Source organism: Nannobrachium achirus (assembly GCF_963921795.1).
Source record: "Nannobrachium achirus genome assembly, chromosome: 23".
NCBI lineage: Eukaryota > Metazoa > Chordata > Actinopteri > Myctophiformes > Myctophidae > Nannobrachium > Nannobrachium achirus.
The window spans coordinates 47,580,424-47,600,311 of record NC_137830.1 but is presented as its reverse complement, the minus strand read 5'-3'; the positions used below and the strand labels follow the sequence as shown (position 1 = coordinate 47,600,311).

The 19,888-nt window shown below is 41.8% G+C and overlaps 1 long non-coding RNA gene across 1 annotated transcript; it reads right to left on the bottom strand.

Moving 5' to 3' along the window:
* Positions 1–9,536: 9,536 nt before the first annotated feature.
* On the bottom strand, positions 9,537–16,659 carry LOC308309119. Its single transcript, XR_013963312.1, has 4 exons — positions 16,538–16,659; positions 11,659–11,780; positions 10,642–10,724; positions 9,537–9,892 (listed from the first exon to the last, which is right to left on the bottom strand). It is a non-coding gene; the product is annotated as an uncharacterized lncRNA (long non-coding RNA).
* Between the last annotated feature and the right edge of the window lie 3,229 nt (positions 16,660–19,888).

Sequence of the window (19,888 nt, the reverse complement as noted above, 5' to 3'; positions counted from 1 at the left end):
AAAATGAGTACTTTTTACTTGTGTTAGTTACTTTAAGACTATGTTATATGCCAATACTTTCATACTTTTACTGTAAGTAAATATAGCAATGATTACTGTCACAATATAGAGCTATTTAACACTGTTACTGAACAAACACTTATATGTCTATACAGCAATGATAACTGTCACAATATAGACCTACTTTATTTAAAACATATAGTATCCTCTAATAGAAAGAGAACACAAACAACGTTAAGACAACCTTAAAAAGACACTGGTATGGAACTCCCGGTTCACTGGGACGGGGTTCAATTCCCTGCGGTGTCCTGCTGTCAGATAGTGATCTATCTGTCATGTTGTTTATAATCTATTATCGGTTATGAAAACTATCTTTGTGTTGAGTCAGGCAGAGTTAGTGAATCTTATTTACTAACATCAACAGACACTGGTGTTTAGTGGTATCTCTTGTGGTCTTCTATCTGTTCTAGTTCTATAGTCGTTTGTATTTTTGGGGGTTTTGAAGACAATCAGACAAAAATGAATTTAACTCATATCCACATGTTCGTCTTGGCGAGCTATACAACATGGGCGCTTAAAACCTATTGCACACTAAAAACGCCTGGGTCAAAAACAACCCAAATTGGGCTATTTTTTACCCAAATCATGGGTTATTGGGAGACTAACTAGTACTTGGGTTATTTTGACCCACAAAAATGGGTTACTCATTTGATCCAAGATTATGGGTCAAAATGAAAGTATAATATTTGCCTCTATCATCCACACGTTCGCCTCGACGAGCTATACAACATACTAAAAGACTATCGGAAAATTAAGACTTAAAATCTAGGTTTTGACGACATACTTCTTTTCTTTCGTAATTTTGGGGGTTTTGAAGACAATCTGAAAAAAAAAAGAATTAAACTCATATCCATTATATTAGTGTAGATTTAGAATTAAGGAGAACATTTCTAAGACATTTTAAGTGTGCCTGCAGCTCGCTAAGTGTGTGCAACCTTGTGTAGTGGTTGGTGTTAGCATTAGCATTTGTTAGCATTAGCATTTGTTAGCATTAGCATTTGTTAGCATTTGCATTTGTCGAAAAAAAGAAGGGTTCCAGGGGTCGCACAGCAATGTGTCACATCCACACGTTCGTCTCGACGAGCTCTACAACATACCGAAAGATAAACACTATCGGAAATGTAAGACTTAAAATCTATGTTTTGACGCCTTACTATAGTCTTATGTAATTTTGGGGGTTTTGAAGACAATCTAAAAAAATGAATTAATTTCATATCCATGCGTTCGTCTCGAAGAGCTATACAACATACTAAGAGACGGGCGCTTAAAACCTATTGGTTTCCGAGTTATCGCACTTTGAAAAATCTAGCATTGCATTTGTCGGAAAAAAAGTAGGGTTCCAGGGGTCGCACAGCAATGTGTCACACATCCACACGTTCGTCTCGACGAGCTCTACAACATACCGAAAGATAAACAATATCGGACATTTAAGACTTAAAATCTATGTTTTGACGCCTTACTATAGTCTTATGTAATTTTGGGGGTTTTGAAGACAATCTGAAAAAAAATGAATTAATTTCATATCCACGCGTCTCGAAGAGCTATACAACATACTAAGAGACGGGCGCTTAAAACCTATTGGTTTCCGACTTTGAAAAAAGTTTCGCACTTTGAAAAAGAGAGAGAATTTTACAAGTAAGTAGTTTAGTAATTAGTAAGTCATTTAGTTAGTAAGTAGTTAGTAATTAGTAAGTAATTTCAGTTAGTAATATAGTTAGTAACTTTCATATATAACAGTGTCACAGTGTCATATAGTTAGTAACTTTCATATATAAGAGTGTCACAGTGTCATAGTTTAGACAGTGTCATAGTTTCATTGGGGGGGTGGGACTAGAAACAGGAAGGGGCAGGACATTGTGTAAATCCAATCAGCAGGACACCACAGGGAATTGAACCCCATTCCTCGTAAACCAGGAGGGCCACACCAGTGTCTTTTGCTTCTTGACTTTTTTACAATTAGTCTTTTGACACTTACAATTTACCTTCTATAAACACCCACTGAACTATTGTATTTTTAGAGACACACTGAACAATGACACTTTAACAACAGACTTATTACCTTTAAATGGCACTTAACTATAGCCTTTACAAAATACACTCGTCAATACCACCTTCATTGTGTTTTGAGTAGTCAGTACCACAGTTTCATCCTAAGTTTTTATCTTGTCTGTCAGGTTACATTTTGTTCAGAGCAGATTGAAGAATTTATTAGAAGTTTGCATACTTTAGCGTTTGTATGTGGCTTTTCAGTGTAGCTTGTACACCAGGACCAGGACCATTGCAAGATGCTGTACTCTGTCAGCTACCGTGAGCCACCCCACACTTATATAGTTATATGCAGTAGACACCTATTGATGTTAACATGTTTAGATTTGTTTTAAACGTGATGCATAGTGTGTGTGACCTTGTTATAGTCTGAGCGGGGAGACACATTTTCTAAAGGTTTGAACACCCCTGATAGTCAGTACCAGTTTCATTGCATAGTCAGAACCATAGTTTTGTAGTCAGTACCAGTTTCATTGTATTTATAGTTTCAGTACCACATACCAGGTGTATAGTTAGTATCATAGTTTTGACCTTGACCCTTCAGCTTGCATTTTGTGTTTCGTTCAGAGCAGACTCCTGACAAAAGAGTATTGATATTAAACATTGATGTGTGACCTTACCTTAGCGATAGTCTGGCCCATTATTTTCTAATGTGGCCCACTTTGAAAACAGTTTAGACACCCCTGATAAGAGTCAGTACCATAGTTTCCTCACATAGTCAGTACCACCGTTTCCTCACATAGTCAGTACCACAGTTGCGTCACATAGTCAGTACTTTGAAAACAGTTTAGACACCCCTGATAAGAGTCAGTACCACAGTTGCATCACATAGTCAGTACTTTGAAAACAGTTTAGACACCCCTGATAAGAGTCAGTACCACCGTTTCCTCACAGAGTCAGTACCACACTTGCGTCACATAGTCAGTACTTTGAAAAAGGTTTAGACACTCCTGATATAGTCAGTACCACAGTTGCATCACATAGTCAGTACTTTGAAAAAAGTTTAGACACTCCTGATATAGTCAGTACCATAGTTTCAATTATTTTCTAATGTGGCCCCTTTTGAAAAAGTGATAGAGTCAGTACCATAGTTTCCTCACATAGTCAGCACCATAGTACCACAGTTTTGTCACATAGTCATACCACAGTTTCAAGTGCAATCAACCCCATACATACTTACAAAGAATACACACAATAATACATCAAAATGTAATGTCAAAATAAATACAAAACACGCAATCAACCCCATACATAATTACATAGAATACATAAAATAATACATTAAAGTTGAATGTCAAAATAAATACAAAACATACATTTACTGAGCAGTAAAAAGCTCTTTTGAGTAGTAAGACACAAAACACTCCCCCAAAATGGAGTTTAATTTGCACCGGCACCGACGTGCTCTTCTGAGGTCTGTTCTGGCAAAAACCAGCGCGGCCTTGTTGGGTGCTCATTTTTTGGGTGTATGGGGGATTGTATGGGGGATATATTCAAGGTTTTTTGGGTGTATGGGGGATATATTCAAGGTTTTTTGGGTGTATGGGGGATATATTCAAGGTTTTTTTGGGTGTATGGGGGACATGTATTCAAGGCCATGTTCGGCTAGGTTCAGCCCTAGGTGGAGGTACAGCAGATGGGTCTACAGGGTCAACAACGTGGCTGTGAAGGGCTTGTCCTTTGGGGGAAAATCTCAATAGTCTGAGGTCCCAATAGTCCCGAGTAAGGTCAGGGTTTAGCATTCACCAGCATCGGCAGGTTAGCATTGACCAGCCTCGTCCTTTGGCTCCCAGTCCATGTCCCACCACTCTGGAGGACAGCTTCCAGTTCAACTGGGCCTGCCACCTCCAGTAAAATATAAACATGAATATTCTGTACATCAAATGTAGGCATTTAGCTGAAGATGTAGTTAGCTTGTTGCTTTTTTCCCCCTGTATGTAAGCCATTTACCATGAGAGGGAGTGGGTTGTTGGCTGATTTACCACTGTTTCAGGGTTCCACCTCTTTCTGTTCCACCAAAAGTGACAGGCAGGCATGTGGTAAACGCAGAATTATAGCAGTTACAGCCACATATTCAAATGTCACAAAGGAAATCAGTAGTTAATACATTCTTTGCATTGTTTTTCCTGTTAAGTTAATGCGACCATTGACTTTGATTGATTGAGCCCATCCTCAACTGTCACACAGGAACCAAGGTAACCAAAGCCAAAACCTCAACTGTCTCACAAGAACCAAGGTAACTACAGCCAAAACCTCAACTGTAACACAGGAACCAAGGTAACTACAGCCAAAACCTCAACTGTAACACAGGAACCAAGGTAACTACAGCCAAAACCTCAACTGTAACACAGGAACCAAGGTAGCTACAGCCAAAACCTCAACTGTAACACAGGAACCAAGGTAACTACAGCCAAAACCTCAACTGTCACACAAGAACCAAGGTAACTACAGCCAAAACCTCAACTGTAACACAGGAACCAAGGTAACTACAGCCAAAACCTCAACTGTCACACAAGAACCAAGGTAACTACAGCCAAAACCTCAACTGTCACACAGGAACCAAGGTAACTACAGCCAAAACCTCAACTGTCACACAGGAACCAAGGTAACTACAGCCAAAACCTCAACTGTAACACAGGAACCAAGGTAGCTACAGCCAAAACCTCAACTGTCACACAAGAACCAAGGTAACTACAGCCAAAACCTCAACTGTCACACAGGAACCAAGGTAGCTACAGCCAAAACCTCAACTGTCACACAGGAACCAAGGTAACTACAGCCAAAACCTCAACTGTAACACAGGAACCAAGGTAGCTACAGCCAAAACCTCAACTGTCACACAGGAACCAAGGTAACTACAGCCAAAACCTCAACTGTAACACAGGAACCAAGGTAACTACAGCCAAAACCTCAACTGTCACACAAGAACCAAGGTAACTACAGCCAAAACCTCAACTGTCACACAAGAACCAAGGTAACTACAGCCAAAACCTCAACTGTCACACAGGAACCAAGGTAACTACAGCCAAAACCTCAACTGTCACACAAGAACCAAGGTAACTACAGCCAAAACCTCAACTGTAACACAAGAACCAAGGTAACTACAGCCAAAACCTCAACTGTCTCACAAGAACCAAGGTAACTACAGCCAAAACCTCAACTGTCTCACAAGAACCAAGGTAGCTACAGCCAAAACCTCAACTGTCAGTACAGGAACCAAGGTAACTACAGCCAAAACCTCAACTGTCACACAGGAACCAAGGTAGCTACAGCCAAAACCTCAACTGTCACACAAGAACCAAGGTAACTACAGCCAAAACCTCAACTGTCACACAGGAACCAAGGTAGCTACAGCCAAAACCTCAACTGTCACACAGGAACCAAGGTAACTACAGCCAAAACCTCAACTGTAACACAGGAACCAAGGTAGCTACAGCCAAAACCTCAACTGTCACACAGGAACCAAGGTAACTACAGCCAAAACCTCAACTGTAACACAGGAACCAAGGTAACTACAGCCAAAACCTCAACTGTCACACAAGAACCAAGGTAACTACAGCCAAAACCTCAACTGTCACACAAGAACCAAGGTAACTACAGCCAAAACCTCAACTGTCACACAGGAACCAAGGTAACTACAGCCAAAACCTCAACTGTCACACAAGAACCAAGGTAACTACAGCCAAAACCTCAACTGTAACACAAGAACCAAGGTAACTACAGCCAAAACCTCAACTGTCTCACAAGAACCAAGGTAACTACAGCCAAAACCTCAACTGTCTCACAAGAACCAAGGTAGCTACAGCCAAAACCTCAACTGTCAGTACAGGAACCAAGGTAACTACAGCCAAAACCTCAACTGTCACACAGGTACCAAGGTAGCTACAGCCACATGATCGACTGTCAAACAGGAACCAACGTAGCCGCAGCCACATGATCACCTATAGGGTAAAGCCACACATATCTGACGACTAAACACATTGATCCCCCTCCACTCCATGTTAAGAGAATGACATGATGACGATGATGATGATGATGACAGCTACGAAATTCTCTTAACATTCAATGCATCAGTCGTCAGATGTGTGGCTGTACCCACACAGGAACCAACGCAGCCACAGCTACATGATTGACTGTCAAACAGGTACCAACGCAGCCACAGCTACATCCCTAACCAAGGTAACTACAGCCACATGATCAACTGTCACACAGGAAATCTGAAGCTATAGCCCATGATCAACTGTCACACAGGAAATCTGAAGCTATAGCCTATCAGCAACCGTCGCACAGTTGATGAAAGCTAAAGCCCATCCTCAACTGTCACACAGATAATCATATGCTAAAGCCCATCCTCAACTGTCACACAGATAATCATATGCTAAAGCCCATCCTCAACTGTCACACAGGAACCAAGGTAACTACAGCCACATCCCTAACTGTCACACAGGAACCAAGGTAACTACAGCCAAAACCTCAACTGTAAAACAGGAACCAAGGTGACTACAGCCAAAACCTCAACTGTCTCACAAGAACCAAGGCAACTACAGCCAAAACCTCAACTGTCTCACAAGAACCAAGGTAGCTACAGCCAAAACCTCAACTGTCACTTAGGAACCAAGGTAGCTACAGCCAAATCAACTGTAACACAAGAACCAAGGTAACTACAGCCAAAACCTCAACTGTCACACAAGAACCAAGGTAACTACAGCCAAAACCTCAACTGTCACACAGGAACCAAGGTAACTACAGCCAAAACCTCAACTGTCACACAGGAACCAAGGTAACTACAGCCAAAACCTCAACTGTCTCACAAGAACCAAGGTAACTACAGCCAAAACCTCAACTGTCACACAAGAACCAAGGTAACTACAGCCAAAACCTCAACTGTCACACAAGAACCAAGGTAACTACAGCCAAAACCTCAACTGTCTCACAAGAACCAAGGTAACTACAGCCAAAACCTCAACTGTCACACAAGAACCAAGGTAGCTACAGCCAAAACCTCAACTGTAACACAGGAACCAAGGTAACTACAGCCAAAACCTCAACTGTCACACAAGAACCAAGGTAACTACAGCCAAAACCTCAACTGTCACACAAGAACCAAGGTAACTACAGCCAAAACCTCAACTGTAACACAAGAACCAAGGTAACTACAGCCAAAACCTCAACTGTCTCACAAGAACCAAGGTAACTACAGCCAAAACCTCAACTGTCTCACAAGAACCAAGGTAACTACAGCCAAAACCTCAACTGTCACACAGGAACCAAGGTAACTACAGCCAAAACCTCAACTGTCACACAAGAACCAAGGTAACTACAGCCAAAACCTCAACTGTAACACAAGAACCAAGGTAACTACAGCCAAAACCTCAACTGTCTCACAAGAACCAAGGTAACTACAGCCAAAACCTCAACTGTCTCACAAGAACCAAGGTAGCTACAGCCAAAACCTCAACTGTCAGTACAGGAACCAAGGTAACTACAGCCAAAACCTCAACTGTCACACAGGTACCAAGGTAGCTACAGCCACATGATCGACTGTCAAACAGGAACCAACGTAGCCGCAGCCACATGATCACCTATAGGGTAAAGCCACACATATCTGACGACTAAACACATTGATCCCCCTCCACTCCATGTTAAGAGAATGACATGATGACGATGATGATGATGATGACAGCTACGAAATTCTCTTAACATTCAATGCATCAGTCGTCAGATGTGTGGCTGTACCCACACAGGAACTAACGCAGCCACAGCTACATGATTGACTGTCAAACAGGTACCAACGCAGCCACAGCTACATCCCTAACCAAGGTAACTACAGCCACATGATCAACTGTCACACAGGAAATCTGAAGCTATAGCCCATGATCAACTGTCACACAGGAAATCTGAAGCTATAGCCTATCAGCAACCGTCGCACAGTTGATGAAAGCTAAAGCCCTTCCTCAACTGTCACACAGATAATCATATGCTAAAGCCCATCCTCAACTGTCACACAGATAATCATATGCTAAAGCCCATCCTCAACTGTCACACAGATAATCATATGCTAAAGCTCATCCTCAACTGTCACACAGGAACCAAGGTAACTACAGCCACATCCCTAACTGTCACACAGGAACCAAGGTAACTACAGCCAAAACCTCAACTGTAAAACAGGAACCAAGGTAACTACAGCCAAAACCTCAACTGTCTCACAAGAACCAAGGCAACTACAGCCAAAACCTCAACTGTCTCACAAGAACCAAGGTAGCTACAGCCAAAACCTCAACTGTCACTTAGGAACCAAGGTAGCTACAGCCAAATCAACTGTCTCACAAGAACCAAGGTAACTACAGCCAAGACCTCAACTGTCTCACAAGAACCAAGGTAACTACAGCCAAAACCTCAACTGTCTCACAAGAACCAAGGTAACTACAGCCAAAACCTCAACTGTCACTTAGGAACCAAGGTAACTACAGCCAAATCCTCAACTGTCTCACAAGAACCAAGGTAACCAAAGCCAAAACCTCAACTGTCACACAGGAACCAAGGTAACTACAGCCAAAACCTCAACTGTCTCACAAGAACCAAGGTAGCTACAGCCAAAACCTCAACTGTCTCACAAGAACCAAGGTAACTACAGCCAAAACCTCAACTGTCTCACAAGAACCAAGGTAGCTACAGCCAAAACCTCAACTGTCTCACAAGAACCAAGGTAACTACAGCCAAAACCTCAACTGTCTCACAAGAACCAAGGTAGCTACAGCCAAATCAACTGTCTCACAAGAACCAAGGTAACTACAGCCAAATCAACTGTCTCACAAGAACCAAGGTAGCTACAGCCAAATCAACTGTCTCACAAGAACCAAGGTAACTACAGCCAAAACCTCAACTGTCTCACAAGAACCAAGGTAACTACAGCCAAAACCTCAACTGTCTCACAAGAACCAAGGTAGCTACAGCCAAAACCTCAACTGTAACACAGGAACCAAGGTAGCTACAGCCAAAACCTCAACTGTCACACAAGAACCAAGGTAACCAAAGCCAAAACCTCAACTGTCTCACAAGAACCAAGGTAACTACAGCCAAAACCTCAACTGTCTCACAAGAACCAAGGTAGCTACAGCCAAATCAACTGTCTCACAAGAACCAAGGTAACTACAGCCACATCCCTAACTGTCACACGGGAACCAAGGTAACTACAGCCAAAACCTCAACTATAACACAGGAACCAAGGCAACTACAGCCACATCAACTGTCACACAAGATCTCAGAAGCTAAAGCCCATCCTCAACTGTCACACAGGAATCGGTATCGGTGGATTCTCAAAATCAAAGAGCGGGAGCAAAAAAACATGATCGGGACATCCCTAGTAAATATGTTTCCCACTCTCAATCACAGGGTGAGAGACGAGAGTTGTTAATACGTTTCACTCTCAATCACAGGGTGAGAGACCAGAGTTGTTCATAATTATGTTTCACTCCTCACCTTCGCCTCGTGCCACAACCCTGAAACAGTGGTAAATCAGCCAACAACCCACTCCCTCTCATGGTAAATGGTAAATTAAAGATACTGGGATCTGAAGATCAGTGTGCGGATCCTCCCTTCCCTGGAGCTCCTGGCACAACGTGGACAGCGCTGGAAAGCCTGTTCCTGCTGGAGGCCTCCCGGTCCGGTCCGGTCCATACTGGAGGCCCACGCCATGTCTTCCTCATCACACATGAGCTCCGAAGTTGCAGAACCTTTCCACTGACTTCCCTCCACCAGGCTTCACCAATGCTCCCCTTGCGTCAAACTGTAGAAAATAAAATAAATAAAATAACAGTAATGGTTGGGGAGGGGGGGTCATACTCAGTAATAAACAATATCATACTGCCGTATAATTAAAAAAAAAATCCTAATTACAGAGGATGTATTTTTTTTTTTTTCCGTGATGTTATGCTATAAAGCTTGCTCAAAAACTCAGCATAATGTCTAGACACCTTATTTGTACAATTATACGGTATGCAATATTGGTATTATATTGTAATGGTGGGTCTGGTTTGCACACCAGCATGGTGTATAGTTTCAATGAGATCGTGACCCCTCAAAACATAGGTTTAGACACCTTGTTTGTTAATAATTTTTAATAATGGTGGCACTAATTTGCATAAAATGGTAGACGGGACAAATTTTCTTTTCTAGTTTATTTTGTTATTCTCGTATGAATATATGAATACATATGTACACAAGAGATATAATATGACATATAATGATGCTTTAGATAGTATTCTAATTTCACTGTATCTGCTCTATTTCCAGCCTGTGTTCAGACACTGTGTGTCCAAGAGATCACGACTGTGTGTGTGTGTGTGTGTGTGTGTGTGTGTGTGTGTGCGTGCGTGCGTGCGTGCGTGCGTGCGTGCGTGTGCATGCGTCTGTGTTCTGTACAACTGCTGCTATGCTCACACCATTTGTAGTAAAACCTTTTTTTTCTGTAAACTTGTAATGTGACAATAAAAATTATTCTGATTAGGAAGTGTGATGTGCAGAAAAGGTTCTTACGCTTGTTCCTGGCATTTTTTTGGGGAAAATGTAACTCCCTCGCTGGAGACACTGGGCATGGCTCACGTGGCACGGCTCCTTGTCTGAAATCAGTGCAAAGGGAAAGGTTTGGTAAATAAAGATGTAGACAAAACAATTTAGGCATTGTGTTCTTAACCAGATCTACTTATAGTCCGGAGGTCTTAGGGATATTTCGTACTAATCAGTCTAAAAGCGCCAAATTTTGCACAGATGTAGCCCGCCATGATTTAGCTAGGGGTCGCCACAGCGGCCGGGGTCGCCACAGCGGCCGAATCAAGTTGGGCTCCCATCGACTTTCTATACAGGAGGAAAATACCCAGAATTTTTTTTTCTGGGTATTTAACACATTTACTGCCATTTAAATATGCCTTCTTTGGGATCTCCCTGCCATAAGTCTCCATAGATTCCATGTAATTTATAGTGCACAGATCATGCACGCCCATGCACAGATCATGCACCATGTTTGTGCAGGCTGTTCACAGCTTTCAAACAAAAAAATCAGATTGGAAATCCGTTCAGGCATTCTTGAGAAAATAGCCATTATGTTTTACATGTTATGTAAGCAAAGATGGCTGCCCTGTATGAGAGATGGGGTTGTATGGGGGTGGAACATGCAAAATCGTGATTGAAATCATTTTTTTTTTTTTTTTTTACTTTTAGCGTCTCAGTAAACTATAGGATCATAGAACGCAGAGAGACAGCGTAGCCGTAGCGTCTCAGTAAACTAATTAGGATCATAGAACGCAGAGAGACAGCGTAATGTCTCCTTAAACTATAGGATCATAGAACGCTGAACAGTTCTAAAAAGTTGAAATACTTTGTGTTGCAATTTGTGTGGGACCGTACCTACGTTCCCCTGGTTCCATGTTCCCCATTTACCCCCCCAAAAAAGGTTCTATGTTCCCCGCTTATCCAAAAAAAGGTCCTATGTTCCCCAGGTTCTATGTTCCCCACTTACCCCCACAAAAAAGGTTCTATGTTCCTCGCTCAACTTACCAACTTTTCCATGTGGTTCTAGGGACATCTGGACATGTTGTTATGTCTGGGCACATAGACGAGTGGACACTTAGGGGTGGAGACATCTGGGCACCTGCATGGGCAAGCTGTCCCACCATTTCCTGCATTTGAGTGGGGAACATTTTTTTTTTTTGTGGGGAACATACTGTACAGTAGATCCTGTTTTTGGTTCAGAGGGGAAACCTTTTTGTGGGGAGGGTGGGTGGGGAACATAGAACCTGGGGAACATAGAACCTTTTTGGGGGGTAAGTGGGGAACATAGAACCTGGGGAACATAAGGTGGACCCCATTTGGGGGAGGTTAACCCCTTATTTTCACTAGAATGCCTGCTCCTCGTCATCTAAAACCATTGCAAACTAAAGAGTTTGGTAAATAATTATGTACACAAATTAGATGTTTGCCCAGGAGCCGATCTACAAGCTCACAACAGTGTCAGTTTGTGCCGCGTTGTGAGCTTGTAGTTGGGCTACAAGAATTTCTGAAATCTAAGACATTTCTGAAATCTAAGAATAAGTCTTATGTCACATGACTTTAATAGTTAAATCTTTGTTCAGATTGTCACCCATGCCCACATGATGCACACCCTTTATTTTGAAAAAATTCCTTCAAAATATATTTTTCATGAATTTCTGTAATCTACGAATTTTAATGTCGACAAAATTCATTAGCCCCAACTCTAAAAAAGCCAGCCCCCCCATAGCCCCCCCCCCCCGCCCCCCCCCCAGTCACAATTCTCTGGAGCCGTCGCTGCTTGTTGCATAAGGCAGCTTTTATGATATTTGGCAATTGGCATCATACACAAATATAGTATGGGTACGAGAGCAACCACTGATGTACAGTACAACTCTATCAACCTTTCTGATGCTGCATGAAGGACCTTGTCTCTGGTACTCTTACCTGTACCAGTCATAATGGCTGTCAGATGTTCTGCTCTTGTACTGGCCTTCCCACAAACGAAACAATCTTTTTGTATGTTAAACAATGTTGTATCAACCCTACTTCGCTTGGGGTCCACCCTATGTTCCCCAGGTTCTATGTTCCCCGCTCTATGTTCCCCACCTCACAGCATTAGTTTTAGTGAGGTTAGGGTTAGGTGGTAAGAAAGTGGGGAACATAGAACCTGGGGAACATAGAACCTGGGGAACATAGGTGCGGTCCTCTCCACTTCTTGAGACTAGTGCATGTATACTCTCACTATCAACATTTGCAACTTGTTGCTCACTGGAATAGTTTGCTCTACGCATGATATATGATACACTTCATTTAGAAAGAAAGTATATCATCTGTATATGGAGACAGGGTTTTATTAACATCATCATCTCCTCTCCGTTGAGTTACATTTAGTATGAATTTAAGGCACTCTGCTGTGGGCTTTTTTGACAAATGGATCTAGTCTACATGTTTACCACAGATGATACAATGCTTTGGATTCATATTTATCCACCACTCTACATTCTGGTAAAATAAAATAAAGTATGTACATTGTACATACACTCGTTAGGCTCTATGAGTAACCGTATTATTGATACCAGCTAAGGCTCTGTTCCACTCGCGAAACAGTCATGGTGCCGTTATTGTCAAGTTAAGTTAAAAAAGAAAAAGTAGTACTACTATTAGGTTGACATGTTTCTCCCCACTATTGTTGCCGTTGCATACAATTTCATTGCAATTGGCAGTTGCATACCATTTATACAAATAATAATCACAATTTGGGACATTTCAGGGACTTCTACTCAAGTGAATTTGTTAAAAAAAAGTCTACGATTGATAAGTGAATTGAAAATGTGATACTGTATAGACATGCATGCATACTCAGTCGTTATGTGAAAATCAAACCTCGGTTCGAAGTGAAGTGGTGAATCTTAGTATAGAATTGTCTGGAGAGCCGGTATGACAGCCGGTATAATAGGTTTTAAAAAAATATATAAAAAGTCCTGCTCTTATTGTGCCTTTGCTTTTGCTATTATGCGGCTTGTCATTGCTGCAATAGGTGAGACCTATTGCATGTACAAGACAGATAAAACCTGAAGGCCAAATTATCATGTGAAGCTTGACCAATCCTCAAAGTATCCATTCATCTGACCGGGAGGGACACCGCACACATATTCTGGACGTACAGGACAGATAAAGCCTATTCATTCTGAACTGAAATGACCATATATGGACATGGGACACACATTTTGCTTTTTGAAAAAGCCTATTCATTCTGGACTGATATTTTGCACGTACGGGACAGGAATAACCTGTTCATTCTGGCCTGGAGTGACCATAGATGGACATGAGGTGACATACATTGTGTTTTTGAAAAACCCTGTTCATTCTGGACTGAGATCACCATATATGGTAATTAAACGGACATTCTGTTTTTGAAAAAGCCTGTTCATTCTGGACTAAAATGACCATATATGGGCGTGATACACACAAAGCCACTCATAGGAAGCGGTTTTCACCGCTTCAAAAAGTCCTATGACGTCTATGACATCTGACATCATACATACAATCCCTTTTATGCCCATATTAGTTGGGGCGAATCCGATACTTCCGTGACCACGAGAGCAAAGGTCTGTTTCTCAGTGGTTTTGTCAACTATGAAGGTTAAATAACAAACAAAAAGTGAAATAAAAGTGGAAAACCCATAGACCGCAAAAAAACGCACACGGACAGACGTCGGGAGACGTGATGTGCCGTTGCTCATACTAAACTGCGACCTTTATACAATACAGAATAATATAATATATAATAATATAATATAACAGAATCGCTTTTATGCCCACATACGGAGATCCAGGATGTCATCGATGTTACGCCTATTATCTAACAGGACTTCATATGGGAATGCCCATATATGGAGGCCACATCAGCCACATACCACACTAACATAATCCATATATGGCCAAGACAGCCCACAGACCGGGATCTCTGTTAGACTGTACTGTACTGTACTGTACTGTACTGTACTGTATAGGGAATTGATGAAAAAGTTCGTTACACAAGTCGACTGCCAACAGAGAAAGTCGAAAATCGAAGTAAAAAAAAAAAAAAATCTACATGCTCACAACACCTCACGATGCGAGGCGTTGTGAGCATGTAGATCTGCTTTTTTCACAATTTCTGCCTCAATATATTTGACAATTTGGACAATGTTTCATTTGCCATTTTTAGTCCTTAAATTGTCACTTAAGAAATGTGCAGATACCCTCTATACACTTAAACTGTATGTTGGTTTGTTTACAGTTGAGTGAGAAAACAATGTTGCACATTAAGTTAATCATCTGGGGATCCCCCAAAATAATTGGGGGGTCTGTGTGATGTGATGACGTCATCGAATGATAAAGTCGACTTCAACTCAACTTTTTACTGAGTCGAATCGACTTGCAAAAATCACAAGTCGTTAAAGGAGTAGTTCACCCCCAAAATGACTTTTTTTCTATTGATTACTCATGCCATGGAGAGTAGAGTTCAATAATATTTTTTGTTTTTTGTCACATTCCTAAGACAAAAAATTGATTTGAGTAAATTTACCCCCATTGATTCCAGATGGGGACACGTCCGGAATCAATGGGGGTACATTTATTGTTATCACATTTTAGTCTTAGGAATGCGACAAAAAACAAAATATATTATTGAACTCTAGTCTCCATGGCGTGACTAATCAATAGAAAAAAATCATTTTGGGGGTGAACTATTCCTTTAATGCCCTAGTACTGTACTGTACTGTACTGTACTGTACTGTACTGTACTGTACTGTATATGGAGATATGCTGTTAAGAGTGTAACAGTCTTACTTGTCGCCCTTAGGCGTCTACTGGTATTGGGACAGTTTTGTTTCCCCCCTATTTGGGACACCATAAAGGTTTAGTGAACTCCATGAGTAAACAAGCTACCTTTACACTATTGGTATTGCTCAATTCAGTGGAACAACTGAATACTGTACGTGTTGATATGGCAATCCATGTCACAGCCACTACAAAGCAAAGAGGAGCTGCTAACAAACTAAACACCAAAACATACGCAAAACAAAAACTAAAAATATTACTCAAGACTCCATGGGATGAGTAATCGACAGAAAAGAAAAGTCATTTTGGGGCTGAACTACTGATTTAATAAATATGACTCATTAAAACAACCATATAAATTACTCTCCTATGTTTTTTACAATAATCATGCAGGTGGGTGAGTGAGTGCATGTGAACAAGTGACCACGTTAAGAGACTATAGCCCATTTTCCACAGGCCCAGCACCACACCACTCCACACCACACCGCCTACTTATGCCAGGTTTTCCACTACAAGGACCTGGGTAGAGTGGTGTGAAGTTGGTACTAAACGTGGTACTAAAAAGTATCCACTCTAGAGTAGGTCTGAGCTAGGCCAAACAGGGCCAAACACTTCATAATGACTGATCACTCACTGACTTTTCATTTAGACCACCAGGATATAGTTGTAATACATGATAATAGATTCTATTGTGTTATAACCACTATTATAATCTATTATAGTGTATTATAATTATCATAGAAATACATTAATACTTTATAGTGTATTATAATCACAGTTATAATCCATTATAGTGTATTATAATGTAGGATAGTTGTAGTACTAATTTATATTGTATTATAATCACAGTTAAAAGGGTCAATTTGCTTCTTACCGATAGGGGTACTTTTGTGCAATGGAAAACATAGATATTTTTATGTGGTGCGGTGTGGTGTGGTGTAGTGTGGTGTGGTGTGGTGCTAAAGCTGCAGTCGAAAAGGGGCTTATGTGGCTGCATGACAATGTGGGCTTGAGAGTTTGAGTCAGACAGTTTCAATGTGTGTCGTTTTTGAATGAATGCGATTGATTAAGGAATGACCTGCCTTTCATGGCTTCAGCAGAAGAAGATCCGGGTAAACCACCAAGGAGAGCTGGAGTACTGCTCGACAACAACCCGCACCCTGACCCTCCAGCATCTGTCGGCATGGGATCACCATTGTAGCTCATGAAACAGAAAACAAAGTAGTACCAGTTAGAATGACAGGGACAGAGCTAAAGTGAAGGTAAATGCAAGTTACTTCTAACTCATGCCATCTGGGCGAAGATACAGATCCTTGAAGGGGAAAAAGGTTGGCTTTAGCAGGAGTTTTGTGCTTTTCTATTGTGATAGAAATGAGGCAGGGAAAACGGCCTCCATTTAACCTGACACACAGTTAGTGTCTCTGTGTGAGGAGGACACAACTATACTCACAGTGGACTGCTACCTTCAGGACTTTGAGACTTAACTCACACTGACTGGTACCTCCAAGACATTGAGTGCAACTCTGTATGGCTGTAAGGCTTGATAGAGTAAAACCTCGTTCCATGACCAAAACACTCTAGAGCATTACATGGCCGTCAGAAACTGAAGAGTTAAAAACTCGCTCACCACCAAACCGCTCTTGTGCATCTATAGACCACTCTAGAAACAATAGAAAGGTCAGGGGGAGGCAGGGTTAGGCTATGGTTGCTACGACACAAGTCACACTCCGTCCTTATCCCTTTTATGCCCATATATGGAGATCCCTGTCCCAAAGTCATCAATATTAAGCTCATATCTGGGAATGCTAGAGAAAAAATTGCAGATATACAGGCTCACCGCACCGCAGCTTGTCGCGCGCTACGCATGTGCATTTTGTTTTGTGCTCCCTCCCAACTGTTACGCTGGACGCTAGTCACTCCTCCCACGCTTGTTTAGATGAAACCGACGTCAAGTTTTGCCACAGTGCTGCACTTTGCAGCACTGTGTGTAACAGGCTGATGTCAGCAAAGGAAAGGTAGGACGCAATGGCATGCTTTGACTGACAGGCAGTGACTCAATGTGCTGAAGGTTTTCCTCTCGTCTTCTCCCACCCGCCCCCCCCCCCCCCCTCCTCCCGTCGGATCCCTAACCTATACCTATTCCCCAATTGTGAACAAAATAACTGCAGCTGAGCAATGCAGTACCCATATATCCACGTCTCCCCTTCTCCTCCCCTCTCTCTGTTATATTATTTCTGATATGTCAGTCACGTGGACAATTTAACCCAATAATAATTGCAAAAAACAATCTATATACATAAAATAAAATAATTCACGAAGGGTCTTTGGGTGCATAAATAAAGGAGGTAGCCCAGTCTTAATTTAAACCACTTTAAACTTAACTAAATTGGCCAACATATCATTTTGGGGGTCCCATACAGCGCGCCCCGGAAAGGTGTCCTCCTTTCTGAGGTCCTGCTGGGGGCCACCCTAGGGTATGCCCATATTTGACAATGCCCCAATATGGACATTGGACACTCCATGTTTGTATGGCCAAGACAGAATTAATTTGCAAATCAAGACGGCTGGCTATCACCCCACGGATCTCCATATATGAAGATCGCAACACTGACCTCATCAAACCCTGGATATCCATACATGGAGATGACTGGATCATCACCTAGATCTCCATATATGGAGCTGGTCAATACCTCTACATCTGACCTCACGGACTCGATATGGATATAACTGACCTGTTCTGACATCAGTGATGACTCGACCAGCTCAGCAGAAGCGTACACATGCCAAAGCACGCATGTGCATGTGCCCATGTGCCCATGTGCACCCACCCATGTGAGCACCCTCACCCTTAAGGGCGAGGTTGCTTCTCGCCCTTAGGGCGTCTTACTGGTTTACATGATGTCTACATGTAGAGAATGATCTACATTTGCCTGTTATCTCTCCTTTGGCACCAACATCAATACAGAATGGAATCGTGGACAAAATCTTATCCAGCGACAACATTATGTTTTGGGTCTGAGAGGCTAAATGTCATCAAATGGTGGTCCGCAGCTCACAGGGTGAATGAATGGACCTTGATATGAACAGGGTTGAACAGCGCTGAGCAAAGACATGTAGGATAGCAACAACTCTAAACATAATTACAGTTACCTCAGGTGGAACTAAAGTCTGGCTTGACCCCTGGACTATGTAGCACGATGCCCTTTACGCCAGGGAGGCAATCAGTGATTAGTTACTCAATTAACCAGTCGGTAATTGGTAACTCGATTAACTCACACCCAGCTAACTAAAGCATGAGTAATCTCACAGCTCACACCTTTATTAATTCCGAAGGAATTTACACTCGACTACATTTCCGAGTTGCCAATTCATTCACCCAGTATAAGAAGACAAACATGAACAAACACCCTCCTCCTCTACTCCTCTAAAAAACATTCCAGCAATTTTCTGACAAGGCATAGGCTGAAGCTATCTTACCCATTTTAACCCTGCATTTGTACCTCTATTTTATTACAAATGTAAATTCTAACCATGCAGGTAGGCTACGTGTAACTACAACAAACCATTAGCAGACACTAATGGTTTTCATGTCAACAAAATAAGCAGAATGACCCTTTAATGTGTCACTCTGCACTGCCTCACCAACCAAAGGCTAGCAGCCAGCTAGCATCTTGGTTAGCAGCAAACCTCTTCATAAACATCACTACAATGATACAGTGCTGAAACATTAACACAACATTCTCACAGCCCCTGGTTGACTGTAATGGACTGAAACAAGCACATAAAGTGTGTTATGATGTGGTTAGCATTAGCATTAGCAACAGACCATGTGGTTTCACAACAACTTGACTAAATTCTCTTTGCTTCAGGACCACAGTCTGGACTCTAATAAGTGAATAAGCTTTGTGTAAATAACTAATAAGTGTATTTATTATGTAAATAAACAACAATAAATGATTATTCTGTGTTTATTCATACCAGTAGTTGTTCAGCAAAACAAAGCCACCCGGAAGGAAGTGCCGCTTACAGAACAGGAAGCACTTCCTGTATATATAGAGAGTATGAGTGTAGCGCCCTCCGGTGGGAACAACATGTTTCCCAACTGTTTTCAGGCAGCTGGCTGGCCCACAATGAATGTCCAAACCTTAAAGGGCCAGTTCACCTCTGGGACAACCAGATCTTATTTTATTGTTGTTTGGGACACGATCAACACGATCCTGAGTTATTTTTTGTGTTCAATCTGTGTTTTGAGATATTTTAGTATTTCAGCATGAATGATGATGCATTTTGCATCATATGATGCAGCATGATGACTCATATGATGCAAAAATTTAAATGCATCATCATTCAGGGAGTCTGGAGTTCTAGGTGCGACAGGAAGATTATTCCACAGTTTGGAGGCCAGGAGGGCATATTGTCTAGGACGAGTGGAT